Below are 15,454 nucleotides of genomic sequence, written 5' to 3' on the forward strand. Positions count from 1 at the left end.
CAACTTCATGGTAGTCCCAGCTACCAAAACTTCCCGAACAACACTGACCTGATTCCTTTATAGCCAAGGATATGTAGGCAACCTCAGAAGCAGGGTGCGGTCAAACCTTTCAAAAATGTTTCTCACGGAGTATTCACACGGGCAAAAATCGCTCGTATATGCTCACTTTATCTTTGCACGAAAATTCTTCGTGTTCCCGAGTAAAGAGGGGCAGTTGTGAGCAAGTGATTTTTGCCCTACATTAAAATAACTCCTAAAAATAGACCAAAAATAATTTTTATTGATTTTAAGAACTTTTCTTTATTTATTTGCATTTCATGCATTTTTAATATTTTAAATCATAGAAAAAATCCTAAAATTGTCATTTTTACATATTTAACTTTTAGTCTTTTAAATTAGCATTTTTCTTTAGTTTTAAGTTAATTAGTTGTTTTAATGTTAAAAATAAATAAAGAATTTTAATTTCTACAAAAATAGATTAATTAATTAAAGAACAAAAAAGGAGAAAGGGAAATTAGGAAGAATATATGTATGTTTTGTTTCTTTTAAAATACTTGGCTTGAGCCCATTTCTAAAAAAGGGGCCCAATTTCCCTCTTTTTTGCCCAACCCAATACCATACCCAAATACCCATTACCCTTTACCCTAATCCCTCACATAAAAGGAGACCTAACACACTAAAGAGAGATCAGATTTTTCCATATTGAGGCCTCTTGACAACAAAAATGGCGCTCTCGTCTTCTTAAGAAACCAGAAAACTTTTAGGAGCCATCACCCCCAATTCTCTCAAAGAACAGACCCTTTCCTACACCCATGAAGCTACCGCACCTACTAAAGGAAAAATTGAGAAAAGAAGACCCTCATTGAATTGGTAAATCTGCAGTCTCAAACCTGAAAAGAACATATAGAATACAAATCATTTTTATGTCGATCCTTGCTCAAAATTTACATAAAAGAAGCAGTGTTGTTTCCCATCAAATGGCAAGTTCTCTCATTCATATTTCTGGGTTTTCAAAATGGGTTTCGCTCAAGGTTGAGGTTGTATTGATGTTTGTTTGTTAATAACTGAGCTCCATTTACAGTTTTCTGATCTTTATTTGGTCAAAATTTCGGTTCTCTTTCATTATTCCAGATATTTTACCTACGACCTTCTTTGTAACTTCAGAGCATGTTAAGTATAATAGCACGACATGATTGTATTGAAATTGGAAGTGTCCTGGTGTATTTCACTTGATGAATTTTGAAGGCAAAAACTAAATTTCAATTTCTGTTTGCTTGGATAGATTTATTTAGGTTGTTTAATAAATTAAAGTTGGTTGAAATCGCCTGAATGTAATATGTGTGAGTTAAGATTATGTATTAGTTTCTGTTGTTGCTTTGATTTGATAATACTGCTAGGCCAATTCAGACCAAGACCGGCAGGTAAATTTATTAGCTCTAATATTTTCCAATTTGCTCTAACTGACAGTGTGTGTTTTCTGTTTTTGTTAAGGTTAGTGACCAATTTGTATTTAATAGTTGGTTTTGTTGACGAACTCAAGCTCTTGTAACCTTAGGATCACTGTTAAATTTCTTTATTTTTGTCACCTACACTACTACTAGTATACATTGAATAACTACTTTGATTTCTTCCTGCTGCTTTACTATTCCTAAATATTTGAACTCGAAGCTACATTGTTCTTTATTACGTTATCAGTATTCTAGTACATCACTTTGATAAAACTTAGTGTTATCTCCTATTATATTCCATAAACTCTCGGCCTTGATTTAGTTGAGTACAATCCCTTGAAATTAGAATCGAGGTGTGCCACCTAGTTGAATTTCCATGGCCCTCGCAAACTTGAAAGTGCGTAGTTGTTTTAGGCGCGTTATTTTAAAAAGTTACCTTCCTAAACTCGGGTGTGCATTTCATGTGACCCAACTCCAATTCCCAATAACGTTAAATAAAATATGTTATAGACTTTCATGTGGCGTGGTTCAAGGCGTGTTTTAAATGACGTTGAATCTTCCTGAAAAGCGATTTAACTTAATTAAAAGTGGTTCTAAAGCTAAAAATGCACAATAGGTTTTAAACGTATAATTAAATCAGATAATTAGGCCAATAATAATAGTTGAGCGACCGTGCTAGAACCACAAAATCCGGGAATGCCTAATACCTTCTCCCGGGTTAACAGAATTCCTTACCTGGATTTCTGTGTTCGCAGATTGTAATACAGTGTCAATCTTTTCCTCGATTCGGGATTTGAACCGGTGACTTGGGATGCCATGAATTTCCCAAGTGGCGACTCTGAATCTTTTAATAAATCCCGTTTTGATTGTCACTTAAATTTGAAAAAACTCCCTTATACCCTTCCAAGGGTAGGAAAAAGGAGGTGTGACACCGAGTAGCTCGGGTGAGTTTTGAACGAGGTTCGGATCATTTTTATTCCATGTTGCATTGCTGAAGATTTTTTGGTTCTGGTATAACCGCACCTGCGGAGCGTTGGGTGCAGGTGAGGAGCTGCAAAAGTGGTAGTGTCATCGCAAAAGCGAGAAAAGGAGCTGGGAGTGAGGATCGTAGGTGCGGGTGCTTGGACGCACCTGCCGCAGATGTGGTTGAAGCGCGTAGAAGCGCGATCGCAAAAGCGGCTTAAGGACCGTGATAACTGTGATTTCTACATGTTTTATACCCATTCTTACCCAAACTTTGTGCATTAACTGCCATAAATTAGTCCCAAAATGCTTACAAGTTGCGCTTGATTGCAGGTTTGAGTGACAAGATGACAAATACCAAAGATCGGCTCAAAAAGGAGTGAAATCTGCCAAGTGTCAAAAGACAACTGAAGTAGGGAACAAAATGACATGTGCGGTCCGTACTGATTTATCACGCGGCCGCACAGGAGAGTTCAGAGGCTGGGCAATTTCTAGGTCAACCTGCGCGGTCTGCACTGCTTTGCCACACGGCCGCGCTGGATAGTTCAGAGACCATGCAATTTTCAAGTCAAGATGCGCGGTCCGCACTCCTTTCCACGTGGTCCGCGCCCAAGAGTGTCAGAAACTCGGTCATTCAGGGCAAAAGCCCATGCAGCCGCACACCTAATCAGTGTGGTCCGCGTGGAAACGCCCTACGCGACCGCGCGTCGCATTTGCGCGGTCTGCGTCCCCAAAGTGTCAGAAGCAAGATATGAAGACCCAAACCCCTACGCAGCCGCGCGTCATTTGTGCGCGGTCCGCGCTAGACCCTCATGAGTATTTTTGTTCGGTTTTTCCTGTGTAGTATAAATAGAACATTTTACTTTTTAGGTGCAGTTTTCAGTTTTGGTTTTTTATCAGATAGCAGCTGAACTCGAGACTTCATAGTTTTAGTCCATTTTGGGCAATTTCTTCTAGTATTAATGTGGATTTGAGTAGATTAACATTGTAGTTAATTATTATGTCAATTTCATCTACTATTTCTTCAATTTCTATTTCTATTATGGCTAGCTAAACCCATTAGCTAGGGTTGTGGCTCAACCCTAGTGTGGGTAATTAATGGGTGTGATTGTTTAGTGCATGAATGATGTTGGGTATTTGTTATTTGGATTAATCTTATGTTTTCATTAAGATTTGGTGGTTGCAAACACTAAGTCTAGCTTAGTGAGTTTTGACTCTTCTTGAGAAAGAGAGTTTATGACCCCAAGATTAATTCCAACAATGAATTGGGATGGATCCATGAGAATAGTAGTCCCAATTAACGGATTAAACCTCGAGAGAGTAATTACCCAACTTGAACCATAAGTTGCTTGGGCAAATTGGCCTACCCAATTGGTCTAGAGAGAGGCAATTACGCAAAATCACTCTCTCTACCGAGAGGTGTGAGAGTGGATATAAAGGTGCAACGGTTATAGCATAAGTCCCATATTCATCATTCTTGCATTAGGAATCTCTACCCGTTAGTTGACCACCTAGGTACATGCCACGACCCTAGTGCCTTTCTCTATATTGCATACAACTTAGAATCTATATCTTAGCCTAACTTAGCTTTAAACTTGTAGTTGATAAATTGTAGTTGATAATCAAAAGAAAACCAAAAATGTTAGAAGATCAATTAGGAGCTAAAACATAGTCCTAGACCATACAAACACTCAACTCCAAATTAAAGCTCCCTGTAGAAAATTGACCCCGATACCGCTATTGGGTAAAAGTATTAGCGCCCACTCTTCCTTAGGTTGAGTCCGTTGCGATCACTTTTTGGCGCCGTTGCCGGGGAGCTTTACGGTGTTGACTATTTGTGTAGCTAGTATTTTGTTTTGCTTCTCTTTCCTTCTTATTTACTGACGTTGTTTGTGTCGATCAATCAGGTACAATAGCTCTTAATGCAAATGACCCTCTCGGCAATGTGATAGCAAGGGAGGAGGTAGAGGATCTAGAACAAGATGAGGTCTTACCTCAACTTCCATGGAGAGGCCGACATGTCAATATAAATGCAAATGAGAACAACAACATTCCAGACCCTCCTCCGGCACCGCCGAGAGTGGCTCCCAGAGTTCTACCAAATCAAGGATACGCCAGTGCTATTGTTCCCCCCCGAATCCGGGCGGGGAACTTTCAAATCACAAATGTTATGCTGACCTTGCTCGAGCAAAGAGGTTATTTCACGGGTGCCTCCGATCAAAATGCCTACAAGCACTTGAAGGGGTTCGTGGATACATGTTGGGGTAGCAAGCAGACAAACGTGTCCGAGGATGCGTTGAGATTGAGGCTTTTCTCGTTTTCTCGTCGGGGTAAAGCATTGGATTGGTTTGAAAGGCTCCCCAATCATTCTATTACAACATGGGATGAATTGGCAGACAAATTTATTGCCAAGTTCTTCTCTCCAAGTCATATGGCAGCTCTTCGGGATGAAATTCTAGCTTTCAAGCAAGAGCCAACGGAACCTTTACATGAGATATGGGAAAGATATATAACAATGGTGAAAGAGTGCCCTAATAACGACATGACCGAGGCTATGATTCAACAAACCTTTTATCGGGGCATCAACACCACAAATCAATGCATTGTGAATCAATTGGCCGGAGGGAACTTTATGAAACTTTCTTACCAAGAGGCATGTGATGTACTTGATGAAATGGACGACACCTCTTCGGCATGGCAAAGCCGAGCAAACGTGCCCCAAGGAATTGCACGATCATGGCCAAGTTATAGCCGAGCTTACAACAACTATGAATTAATTGGCAAAGGCGCAATTGCAACAAGTCCAAAACCCGCGCCAAGTCAACGTAATGGAAGGTGTTTCTATGTTGAAAAGGAGGCAAATAGGGCAACAACCTCAAGGTAATTGTGAATAATATGACAACAACAATGATGGTGATGGTTATTCAAATGAGTGCTATGAGGATCAAAGCAAAGAGGTCCAATATGTCAACAACTATCAAGGGAATAGAGGTAACTCCTCAAACCAACAATGGAGTCCTCAAGGTAATTGGGGAAATCAACAACAAGGCGGAGGTAATTGGAATAACAACAACCAAAACAACAATTGGGGTAATCAAGGCAACTAAGGAAATTGGCATGGTAATAACAATAATTGGGGAAACAACAACAATCAAGAAGGGTGGAACAATGGTGGGAACCAAGGCAACTGTGGGCAAGGTTTTCAAAGGGGCCCCATGTACCAACAACCGAACAATCCACCCCCCCTTTCCTTCTCAAGGTCCGAGTTCGCCCGAAAGCGAGATGGGGAGAATTGAAAGCATGTTTGAGCAGATGATGAAAAAGAACCAAGATTTCGAGGCCCAATTAGCTTCGCATAACACATCTATCCGGAACTTGGAAGTGCAATTAGGCCAAATCTCTCAGTCTTTAAATACTCGCCCAAAGGGTGCTCTACCAAGTGATACGGTAGTAAACCCCAAGGGTGGGCACAATAATCATGTGATGGCAGTGACAACGCGAAGTGGAAGAGGCGGTGATGTGCATGCCTCACGGGAAACCAAGTTACGGTGAAGATGAGTTACGAAATGATGAGATCTCGTTGGTAGTTGAGGATGTTGTTGAACAAAGTGCAAGTGATGATGTAAGAATTGAAATTGATGAGGGTGGGAGGAGACTCAAGAGGCTGTGAACCCGTCTAGGGAACACGTCATTGATATGCCCGAACTGGTGGTGCCAAAAGCCAAGGCACCCTTGCCTATACCTCCTCCGCCATATCCTCAAAGGTTGGCCAAGCAAAAGGGTGACAACCAATTTAAGAAATTCATTGAAATGATGAAGAGTTTGACTATCAACGTGCCTTTGGTGGAGGCACTCGAGCAAATGCCAGGATACGCAAAGTTCATGAAAGATTTGGTTACAAAAAAGAGATCAATGGAGTGTGAGACAATCAAGATGACCCATCAAGTGAGCACAATTGTGCATTCAATGGCTCCGAAACTTGAGGATCCCGGAGCATTCACAATACCATGTACCATTGGAAGTGCCGATTTCGCAAAAGCCCTATGTGACTTGAGGGCAAGTATCAATCTCATGCCATATTCGGTCTTCAAGACCTTGGGTATCGGACAACCTTGTCCAACTTCTATGAGGCTTCAAATGGCGGACCGGTCAATGAAGCGGCCTTTGGGGATTATTGATGATGTCCTTGTTCGTGTTGATAAGTTCATATTGCCGGCTGATTTCGTGATCTTAGATTGCGAAGTGGATTTCGAGGTGCCTATATTCTTGGAAGGCCCTTCCTAGCTACGGGGAAGGCCTTGGTTAATGTGGAAGCGGGAGAATTGACCTTCCGTGTTGGAGATGAAAAGGTGGTATTCCACGTGTGCAAATCAATGAGGCAACCGGATAGCACCAAGGTATGTTCGTTTGTTGACATTGTCACGGCGGTGATAGTGGATGACACAAGTGCAATGGCAAATGTTGAGGACCCACTTGAGGTCGTGCTATTGAACATGGATGTTGATGATGATGCTAGAAGGGTGGAGTGTGTGAACGCATTTGTTACAACCCATATCCACATGTGTTAGTTCATGCCATATATTAGTTAACATAAATCCAAGAAGGAATTATCTTTGAGATGATAAGAAGTCTATCCTATTGGTCTTAAGTAATACAAGAGTGTATAAGGGTGATTAACCAGTATTAGAAGTTAAACGAATCAAGGATGTTGTAACTCGAATTTTCAGGTAATCTAGCGGTGCATACACTAAAGAGGTCATTTATTAAGGTATTTTAATCATATAATATCTGTATCATAAGTCTTGAAGTCAAACGAGTTATGAAACAAAAGTCGACAAAAGTTGTCGCAACTTAGGTTCATAATTTTACTTAAACATTAGGTCATATATTTCTAATCTTTTCTCATAATTTACAAGGAATTACGGGGTGATATACAAACAAAATTAAAGATCTATGAGTCTAGTTTCCAACGCGTTAAACCTTTCATCGATACGATCTCGGAGTAGAGAGATATTCGCGTTTTCGCGAGACTGCGCCAAGCACCTCTCTATGGGGCCCACTAAGTCGGTTTAAGATATTTGGACCTATATAGGATGCCTCCAACCCGTTTTAAGTCATTTATTTTCACTATTTTCAGACCTTAGAACCCTAGGAATATCCTCTCAAGGTTCTCTCAAGATTCAAGACCCAAAAAAGGGGCAAACAACACAAATCAAGTGTCGGGAATTCCGTGGCGCTAGTAAGTCTCTTGTTCTTCTTGTTGTTGCTCATTTTTGTGTCGTTTCAGCTTGTGTGAGAGGTTGTTTTAAAGGGTTTATGTTCTGCAAATACTCCCTCATGTTCTTAATATCAATCCTAGGTGATTTCAAGCCTTCTAAAGTGATTCTAGTGCCGAAAAACACTAATTGATTGCTAGTTTCGCTCTTTTGTTGTTGTGGCAGCATTGGAGGGATATTTCATGGAAATTTAAGGTCAAATTGGAGTTGTTCTTTCTGTATAAAGGTAAGGAACCTCTTACTCTATATGTATTTAAGATTATCCAAGTTGCGGCTAAGCCATTGAAGCTAGAACTTGTGAGATATATATATCGAAAGGTTTGGTAGTAATGTTATTGTTTTGTGGACTGTTTTGCATTGTTGTTGGGCTGCGTATTTTACTACTATCTTGTGGAGTTTTGGAGGAGGAAGGGTGTGGAGAAACACCATATATATGTAGGGTTATGGGCTGATAGTTATTCATAACATTTCCAGGTTGTTTGACACGACTACGGTGGTCGTCGTATGTATGGAGTGATTAGGCTGTGTGTGGACTATTTTGGGAGGCTTAATACGTTTATTATTGATGTTGTTTGGGCTGTTTGGTGACTGTTTTGAATGGTGTGAGGTCATATATATAGGGGAGGTGTTGTCCGTTTCATCGTAAAATAGGTTGTGGTCGATACATAATAGTTATGACGCTTAAATGATAACGATAGTATCGTTTCTCTTATTGTAGACTAAGGAGTTTTGACAATTGCATAGCTTGAGATTGGGGCAGTATATACAAGGTATGTGAGGCTATCCCTTTCCTTCTTTTGCACGACTCCGATTGTACATAATGTAATGAACGAGCTTCCAAGATACTCTACTCTTAGAAGCTAGTAGTACTTACATTGTTTTCCCTCTTATGGAACGATTGATGTTAATGTTGCTTCTCTTATTCTTATGTTATCAATGTTATTGGTACTTCCTGATTCTTATAAGGTTCATAGTGAAGAGTTAGTCCTAATAACGTGTACAGAGGATACCGACCATACGTCACTCCGAAAGGTTTAGAATGTGATTCCATGAGTCGAGCATGCATTATATATATGTATCTATTTTACTCTACCGAGCCACGCTATAGTTGGCCGGGTACGGCACCTATTATGCAACCACTGATCAGTTGGGTTTTACCGAGCTCCACGTGGCCGGGTACGATTCTACCGAGCCTATTATGGCCGGGTACAATATGATGATGATGATGCCCACAGAGGCGAATGCTTTAAAGGTTTATGTATTTATACATATGTATCATGCATTTCATGTAAGTAGCCCTCAGAGGTACTAAGATGTTACAGGTTGTATATTCTCTATCCTTACTTACATTACTGATCGTATTTATGGTTCCTTGCCTTACATACTCAGTACTTTATTCGTATTGACGTTCTTTTATTTGTGGACGCTACATGTCATGCTGCAGGTCCTGATAGACAGGCAGGTGCAGCTCCCCCACCACAGTAGACTGTCCAGTTCAGCGGTGATTGGCGAGATCCCTTCTCCGGACTTGCCTTGGTCTTGGTATGCAATTTTTGTTATAGACATTATGGGTATGTCGGGGCCCTGTTCCGGCTATGTTGCAACACTTATGTTCTTTTAGAGGCTCATAGACAGGTGTCGGCTCATGTATAGTTTGGTATGCCTTGTCGGCTAGTTTTTGTTGTATAGGCTTTCATAGTAGCGTGGTAGCTCATACCTTATATGTAGTTTCTTGATTGTCTGGTCATCCCCTGCTATGTATGTTTATGCCGTCATATTTTATTGCTGGTTGTCCATGATCTAGGTCTACCATTTATATTGATCTCGTCAGCCTTAAAAGATAATAATGAAGGTTAGATGAAATGTACGTTGGTGCTCGGCAAGTGTGGTCGGGTGCTAGTCATGGCCCTTCAGTTTGGGTCGTGACAAACTTGGTATTAGAGCAAGTCTGTCCTAGGGGTTGTCTATGAGCCGTGTCTAGAAGAGTCTTGATTATGGATGTATAGCGCGCCACATTTATAATCAGGAGGCTACATGACATCTAGGGTTGTTACCTTCTTCCTGAATCTAGATCGTGCGTAGAGTTGAGTCGTAAGTGTTCGTCTCTAATATTCACCTTTTTTTCTTTTCAGTAATGCCTTCGACTAGGAAGCAAACGATTAGTAGACGGCTTGATACAGCAGCGGGAGAGGGTACCAGTCAGGTGCCCCAAGTCAGAGCAGGACAAAGTGAGGCTCAAAGTGAGATGCCCTCTCATACCTCATCTACTCCATCTCCTCCAGAGGATATTAGAAGGCACCCAGCGCCTCCAGTTCCTCCGTCTGGCACTCCAGACCAGGATATGCGGAGTGCTTTGCAGTTATTGACTAGCTTGGTAGCTGCTCAGGCTCAGAGGCAGAATACAGGTGCTGCTGAGAAATCAGTTAGTACAAGAGTTCGTGATTTTATTAATTTAGACCCTCCAGTGTTTACCGGATCAGACCCCAAGGAGGACCCACAGACTTTTATTGACCAGGTTCATCGTACACTTCGGGTTATGCATGTTAGTGATACAGAGGCAGTAGAGTTGGCTTCTTATCGGCTATGGGATTTAGCGGTTCTCTGGTATGATAGTTGGGAGAGATCCAGGGGTCCGAACCCTCCTCCAGCTGTGTGGAAGGAATTTTCTGAGGCCTTTCTTCGTCACTACTTGCCAGTTGAGATACGACGAGCTAGAGCTGATAAGTTCTTGAACCTTAGACAAGGTAATATGAGTGTGCGAGAGTACAGTATGCAGTTTGATTCTTTGGCAAGGTATGCTCCCCATATGGTGGCCGAGATGAGTGATAGGGTGCATATGTTCGTGAATGGGTTGGGACCACATCTGATAAATGAGTGTACGACAGCCTCCTTGGTGGAGGGCATGGATATTTCCCATATTCAAGCTTATGCCCAGACCCTAGAGGATCGTAAGCGCCAGCAGAGGGTAGTTAGGGAGCAGGATAGAGGCCAGCATAAAAAGGGCGAGATTTGCAAGGTATTCTGATGACTTCAGAGGCCGCATCAGGCCACAGTTTTCGAGGAGTTCAGCGCCACCTGTAGCTAGTGCTCCTCCACAGTTTCAGAGGCCTCGATATGATCGATCCTATTCTGGTCCAGGTCAGAGTTCGCGGGCATCTGGTTCGCAACATCACAGGGATACTAGTCAGATGAGACCCCCAACACCACATTGTGATCAGTGCGGCAAGGCCCACTTTGGACTATGTCGTCGAGGTTCTGATGCATGTTATTCGTGCGGGCAGCCTGGCCATATGATGCTGGATTGTCCTAATAGAGGAGGTGATGGTATGGCTCAGCCGACTGGATCTGTGTCTAGTTTTTCCTCATTAGTTCGACCTCCAGCACGGGGTTTTCAGCAGTCGACAGGTCGTGGTAGGTGTAGAGGTGCAGTGCCGAGTTCGAGTGGTGCTCAAAATCGAACCTATGCTCTAGTAGGTCGACAGGATCTCGAGTCGTCTCCAGATGTTGTTACAAGTATTATATCTGTGTTTTCTTATGATGTATATGCGTTGATTGATCCGGGATCTACATTATCATATGTTACACCCTTTGTGGCTAATAAGTTTGGCATTGAACCTGAATTGATAAGTAAACCCCTCGCGGTATCTACTCCGATAGGAGATTCTGTGATTGCTAGAAGGGTATATAGAGGTTGCACAGTGATGATTTGTAGTCGTCAAACCTCGGCAAATTTATTTGAGTTAGAAATGGTTGATTTTGATGTGATAATGGGAATGGACTGGTTGGCCTCATGCGATGCAAATGTTGACTGTCGTACGAAGATGGTTAGGTTCCAATTTCCAGGTGAACCCGTTATTGAATGGAAAGGGAACATTGCTACACCGAAAGGTAGGTTTATTTCCTATCTTAAGGCAAGGAAAATGATCTCAAAAGGTTATATTTATCATCTCGTTCGCGTTAGGGATACGGAGGCGAAACCGCCTACTTTACAATCAATCCCTGTGGTCAACGAATTCCCAGATGTTTTCCCAGATGAACTCCCAGGCCTTCCTCCTGAAAGGGAGATTGAGTTTAGCATTGATGTGTTGCCTGACACTCAACCGATCTCTATTCCTCCATACAGAATGGCCCCGGTAGAGTTGCGAGAGTTGAAGGTGCAGTTGAAGGACTTGCTGGATAAGGGCTTTATTAGGCCTAGCACTTCACCTTGGGGTGCACCAGTCCTATTCGTGCGGAAGAAAGACGGGTCGTTACGGATGTGTATCGACTATCGACAGTTGAATAAGTCTACTATAAAGAACAAGTATCCACTTCCAAGAATTGATGACCTGTTTGACCAACTCCAGGGTGCCAAGTATTTCTCTAAGATTGATTTACGTTCAGGGTATCATCAGGTAAGGGTTAGGGAGAAAGATATTCCAAAGACGGTCTTCCGGACAAGATATGGGCACTTTGAGTTCTTGGTGATATCGTTTGGGCTAACAAATGCCCCAGCAGCTTTTATGGATCTCATGAATACTATATTCAGGCCCTATCTTGATGTGTTTGTGATTGTATTCATTGATGACATTCTAGTGTATTCTCGTTCGGAGGCGGAACATGCGGGCCACTTGCGGATAGTATTACAGACGCTTCAGGATCGTAAGTTATATGCTAAGCTCTCCAAATGTGAATTCTGGCTGAACTCAGTAGCATTCCTTGGCCATGTGATATCTGATGAGGGTATTAGTATCGACACTCAGAAGATCGATGCAGTAAAGAATTGGCCGAGACCTACAACACCATCAGAAGTCCGCAGCTTCCTAGGACTAGCAGGATATTATAGGCGGTTTGTAGAAGGATTTTCCTCTATATCATCACCATTGACTAAGTTAACACAAAAAGCTACCAAATTCCAGTGGTCTGACACTTGTGAACGTAGTTTTTAGGAGCTGAAGAATCGATTGACATCTGCACCAGTGCTCACTCTTCCTGAAGGAACAGAAGATTGTGTGGTATATTGTGATGCCTCAGGTATAGGTTTAGGGTGCGTATTGATGCAGCGTGGGAATGTGATTGCTTATGTATCAAGACAATTGAAGAAGCATGAAAAGAATTATCCAACCCATGATTTGGAATTGGCTGCTGTAATATATGCTTTGAAGATATGGCGGCACTACTTATACGGCGTCCATGCTGACATCTACACAGATCACAAGAGTTTACAATACATATTCAAGCAGAAAGAGTTGAATTTGAGGCAGCGTAGATGGCTTGAATTATTGAAAGACTACGATGTTGAGATATTGTATCATCCCGGTAAAGCCAATGTTGTGGCAGACGCTCTCAGCCGTAAATCAATGGGGAGCTTAGTACATATTGAGGCAAGTAGATGGGGGTTGATTAAAGAGCTTCATCAGCTAGCCAATATGAGAATCAGATTGTTAGACTCTGATGACGGAGGTGTTACTGTACGGAATACATCAGAATCATCTTTGGTAGCCGAGGTAAAAGCACGACAATATGAAGATCCTATCTTAGTACGATTAAGAGAAAGCATTCAACAGTGTAAAAGTATGGCTTTTGGGATCGGAAAAGACGGGGCACTGAGATACCAGAGCCGATTGTGTGTGCCTAATGTGGCAGGGTTGCGAGAGAAGATTATGAATGAGATTCATCAATCCCGATATTCCATCCATCCCGGCTCGACAAAGATGTATCATGATGTCAAGGAGCAATATTGGTGGGATAATATGAAGAAGTCTATTGCAGAATTTGTAGCCCAGTGTCCTAATTGTCAACAAGTAAAGATAGAACATCAGAAACCCGGTGGATTGCTTCAAAATATAGAGATTCCGACCTGGAAGTGGGAGGTGATTAATATGGACTTCATTATTGGATTACCTTGCTCTTATCATAAGTTTGACTCCATCTGGGTGATAATTGATCGACTTACAAAATGTGCCCATTTTCTTCCAGTGAAGACAACTTACACGGCTGAAGATTATGCAAAGTTGTATATCAAGGAGATTGTTAGGCTTCATGGTGTGCCCATATCTATTATATCAGACCGATGAGCTCAATTTACGGCTAACTTTTGGAGGTCTTTCCAGAAGGGTTTAGGCACACAGGTAAATCTCAGCACTGCATTTCATCCGCAGACAGACGGACAGGCTGAACGTACCATTCAGACACTGGAAGATATGCTACGAGCATGTGTTCTAGATTTTAAGGGGAATTGGGATGATCATCTTCCACTCATAGAATTCGCCTATAACAATAGCTACCATTCCAGTATTAAAATGGCCCCATACGAGGCACTATACGGGAGGAGATGTAGATCACCAGTTGGATGGTTCGAAGTCGGTGAAACAGAATTATATGCACTAGATTTGATTCACCAAGCTATTAAGAAGGTAAAAGTGATACAGGAGCGATTGAGGACGGCACGAAGCAGGCAAAAATCTTATTCTGATGTCCGACGTCGTGATCTAGAGTTTGAGGTTGGTGATTGGGTTTTCCTGAGGATCTCACCAATGAAGGGTATTATGCGTTTTGGAAAGAAATGTAAGCTGAGTCCAAGGTATATCGGGCCGTATAAAATTCTTCGACGGATTGGACAGGTTGCTTATGAGTTAGAATTGCCATCCGAATTGGAATTTGTCCACCCGGTATTCCATGTATCTATGTTGAGAAAATGTATTGGAGACCCTTCTCGAGTCATCCCTATCAAAGATGTGCAAGTTACAGAGGGCCTATCATATGAAGAAGTGCCAGTGGCGATATTAGATCGGCAAGTCCGCAAGCTGAGAACAAAAGATGTAGCTTCCGTCAAAGTATTGTGGAGGAACAAAAATATGGAAGAAATGACATGGGAAGCAGAAGAGGAGATGAAGTCTAAATACCCTTACTTATTCAAGAATGAATATAACAAGGATGCTGGTGGAAGACATGATACATTGGAAGAAGAAACGGCTCTATGAGGTAAGCAATAATTTGAGAATACTCCTCCTTAATACAAAATGGTGATATGTAGATAATGTAAATACACATAATGCTTTGTGTAGCCTTGTGAAGCCATATGTTGGGCTTAATTACTTGCAAGTTTTGCTAGTGACCATTTTATAGGGGAAAATTGATCGGAAATTTCCATTGGAATCCACGATGATTTAAACTCCCCATAAACCCTTACATTCGAGGACGAATGTTCCTAAGGGGGAGGGTGTTACAACCCATATCCACATGTGTTAGTTCATGCCATATATTAGTTAACATAAATCCAAGAAGGAATTATCTTTGAGATGATAAGAAGTCTATCCTATTGGTCTTAAGTGATACAAGAGTGTATAAGGGTGATTAACCAGTATTAGAAGTTAAACGAATCAAGGATGTTGTAACTCGAATTTTCAGGTAATCTAGCGGTGCATACACTAAAGAGGTCATTTATTAAGGTATTTTAATCATATAATATCCGTATCATAAGTCTTGAAGTCAAACGAGTTATGAAACAAAAGACGACAAAAGTTGTCGCAACTTAGGTTCATAATTTTACTTAAACATTAGGTCATATGTTTCTAATCTTTTCTCATAATTTACAAGGAATTACGGGGTGATATACCAACCAAATTAAAGATCTATGAGTCTAGTTTCCAACGCATTAAACCGTTCATCGATACGATCTCGGAGTAGAGAGATATTCGCGTTTTCGCGAGACTGCGCCAAGCACCTCTCTATGGGGCCCACTAAGTCGGTTTAAGATATTTGGACCTATATAGGATGCCTCCAACC

The 15,454-nt window shown here is 41.6% G+C and overlaps 1 long non-coding RNA gene across 2 annotated transcripts; it reads left to right on the forward strand.

Moving 5' to 3' along the window:
* The first annotated feature begins 579 nt into the window (after positions 1-579).
* Positions 580-3,388, forward strand: LOC142176600 (uncharacterized). Of its 2 annotated transcripts, none has more exons than XR_012705286.1 (2): positions 580-1,037; positions 2,745-3,388. It is a non-coding gene; the product is annotated as an uncharacterized LOC142176600 (long non-coding RNA). The 2 variants fall into 2 exon arrangements; XR_012705287.1 differs by having other exon boundaries at positions 580-980.
* Positions 3,389-15,454: the final 12,066 nt, after the last annotated feature.

This window comes from Nicotiana tabacum, chromosome 22, assembly GCF_000715075.1.
Source record: "Nicotiana tabacum cultivar K326 chromosome 22, ASM71507v2, whole genome shotgun sequence".
NCBI classification, from domain to species: Eukaryota; Viridiplantae; Streptophyta; class Magnoliopsida; order Solanales; family Solanaceae; genus Nicotiana; species Nicotiana tabacum.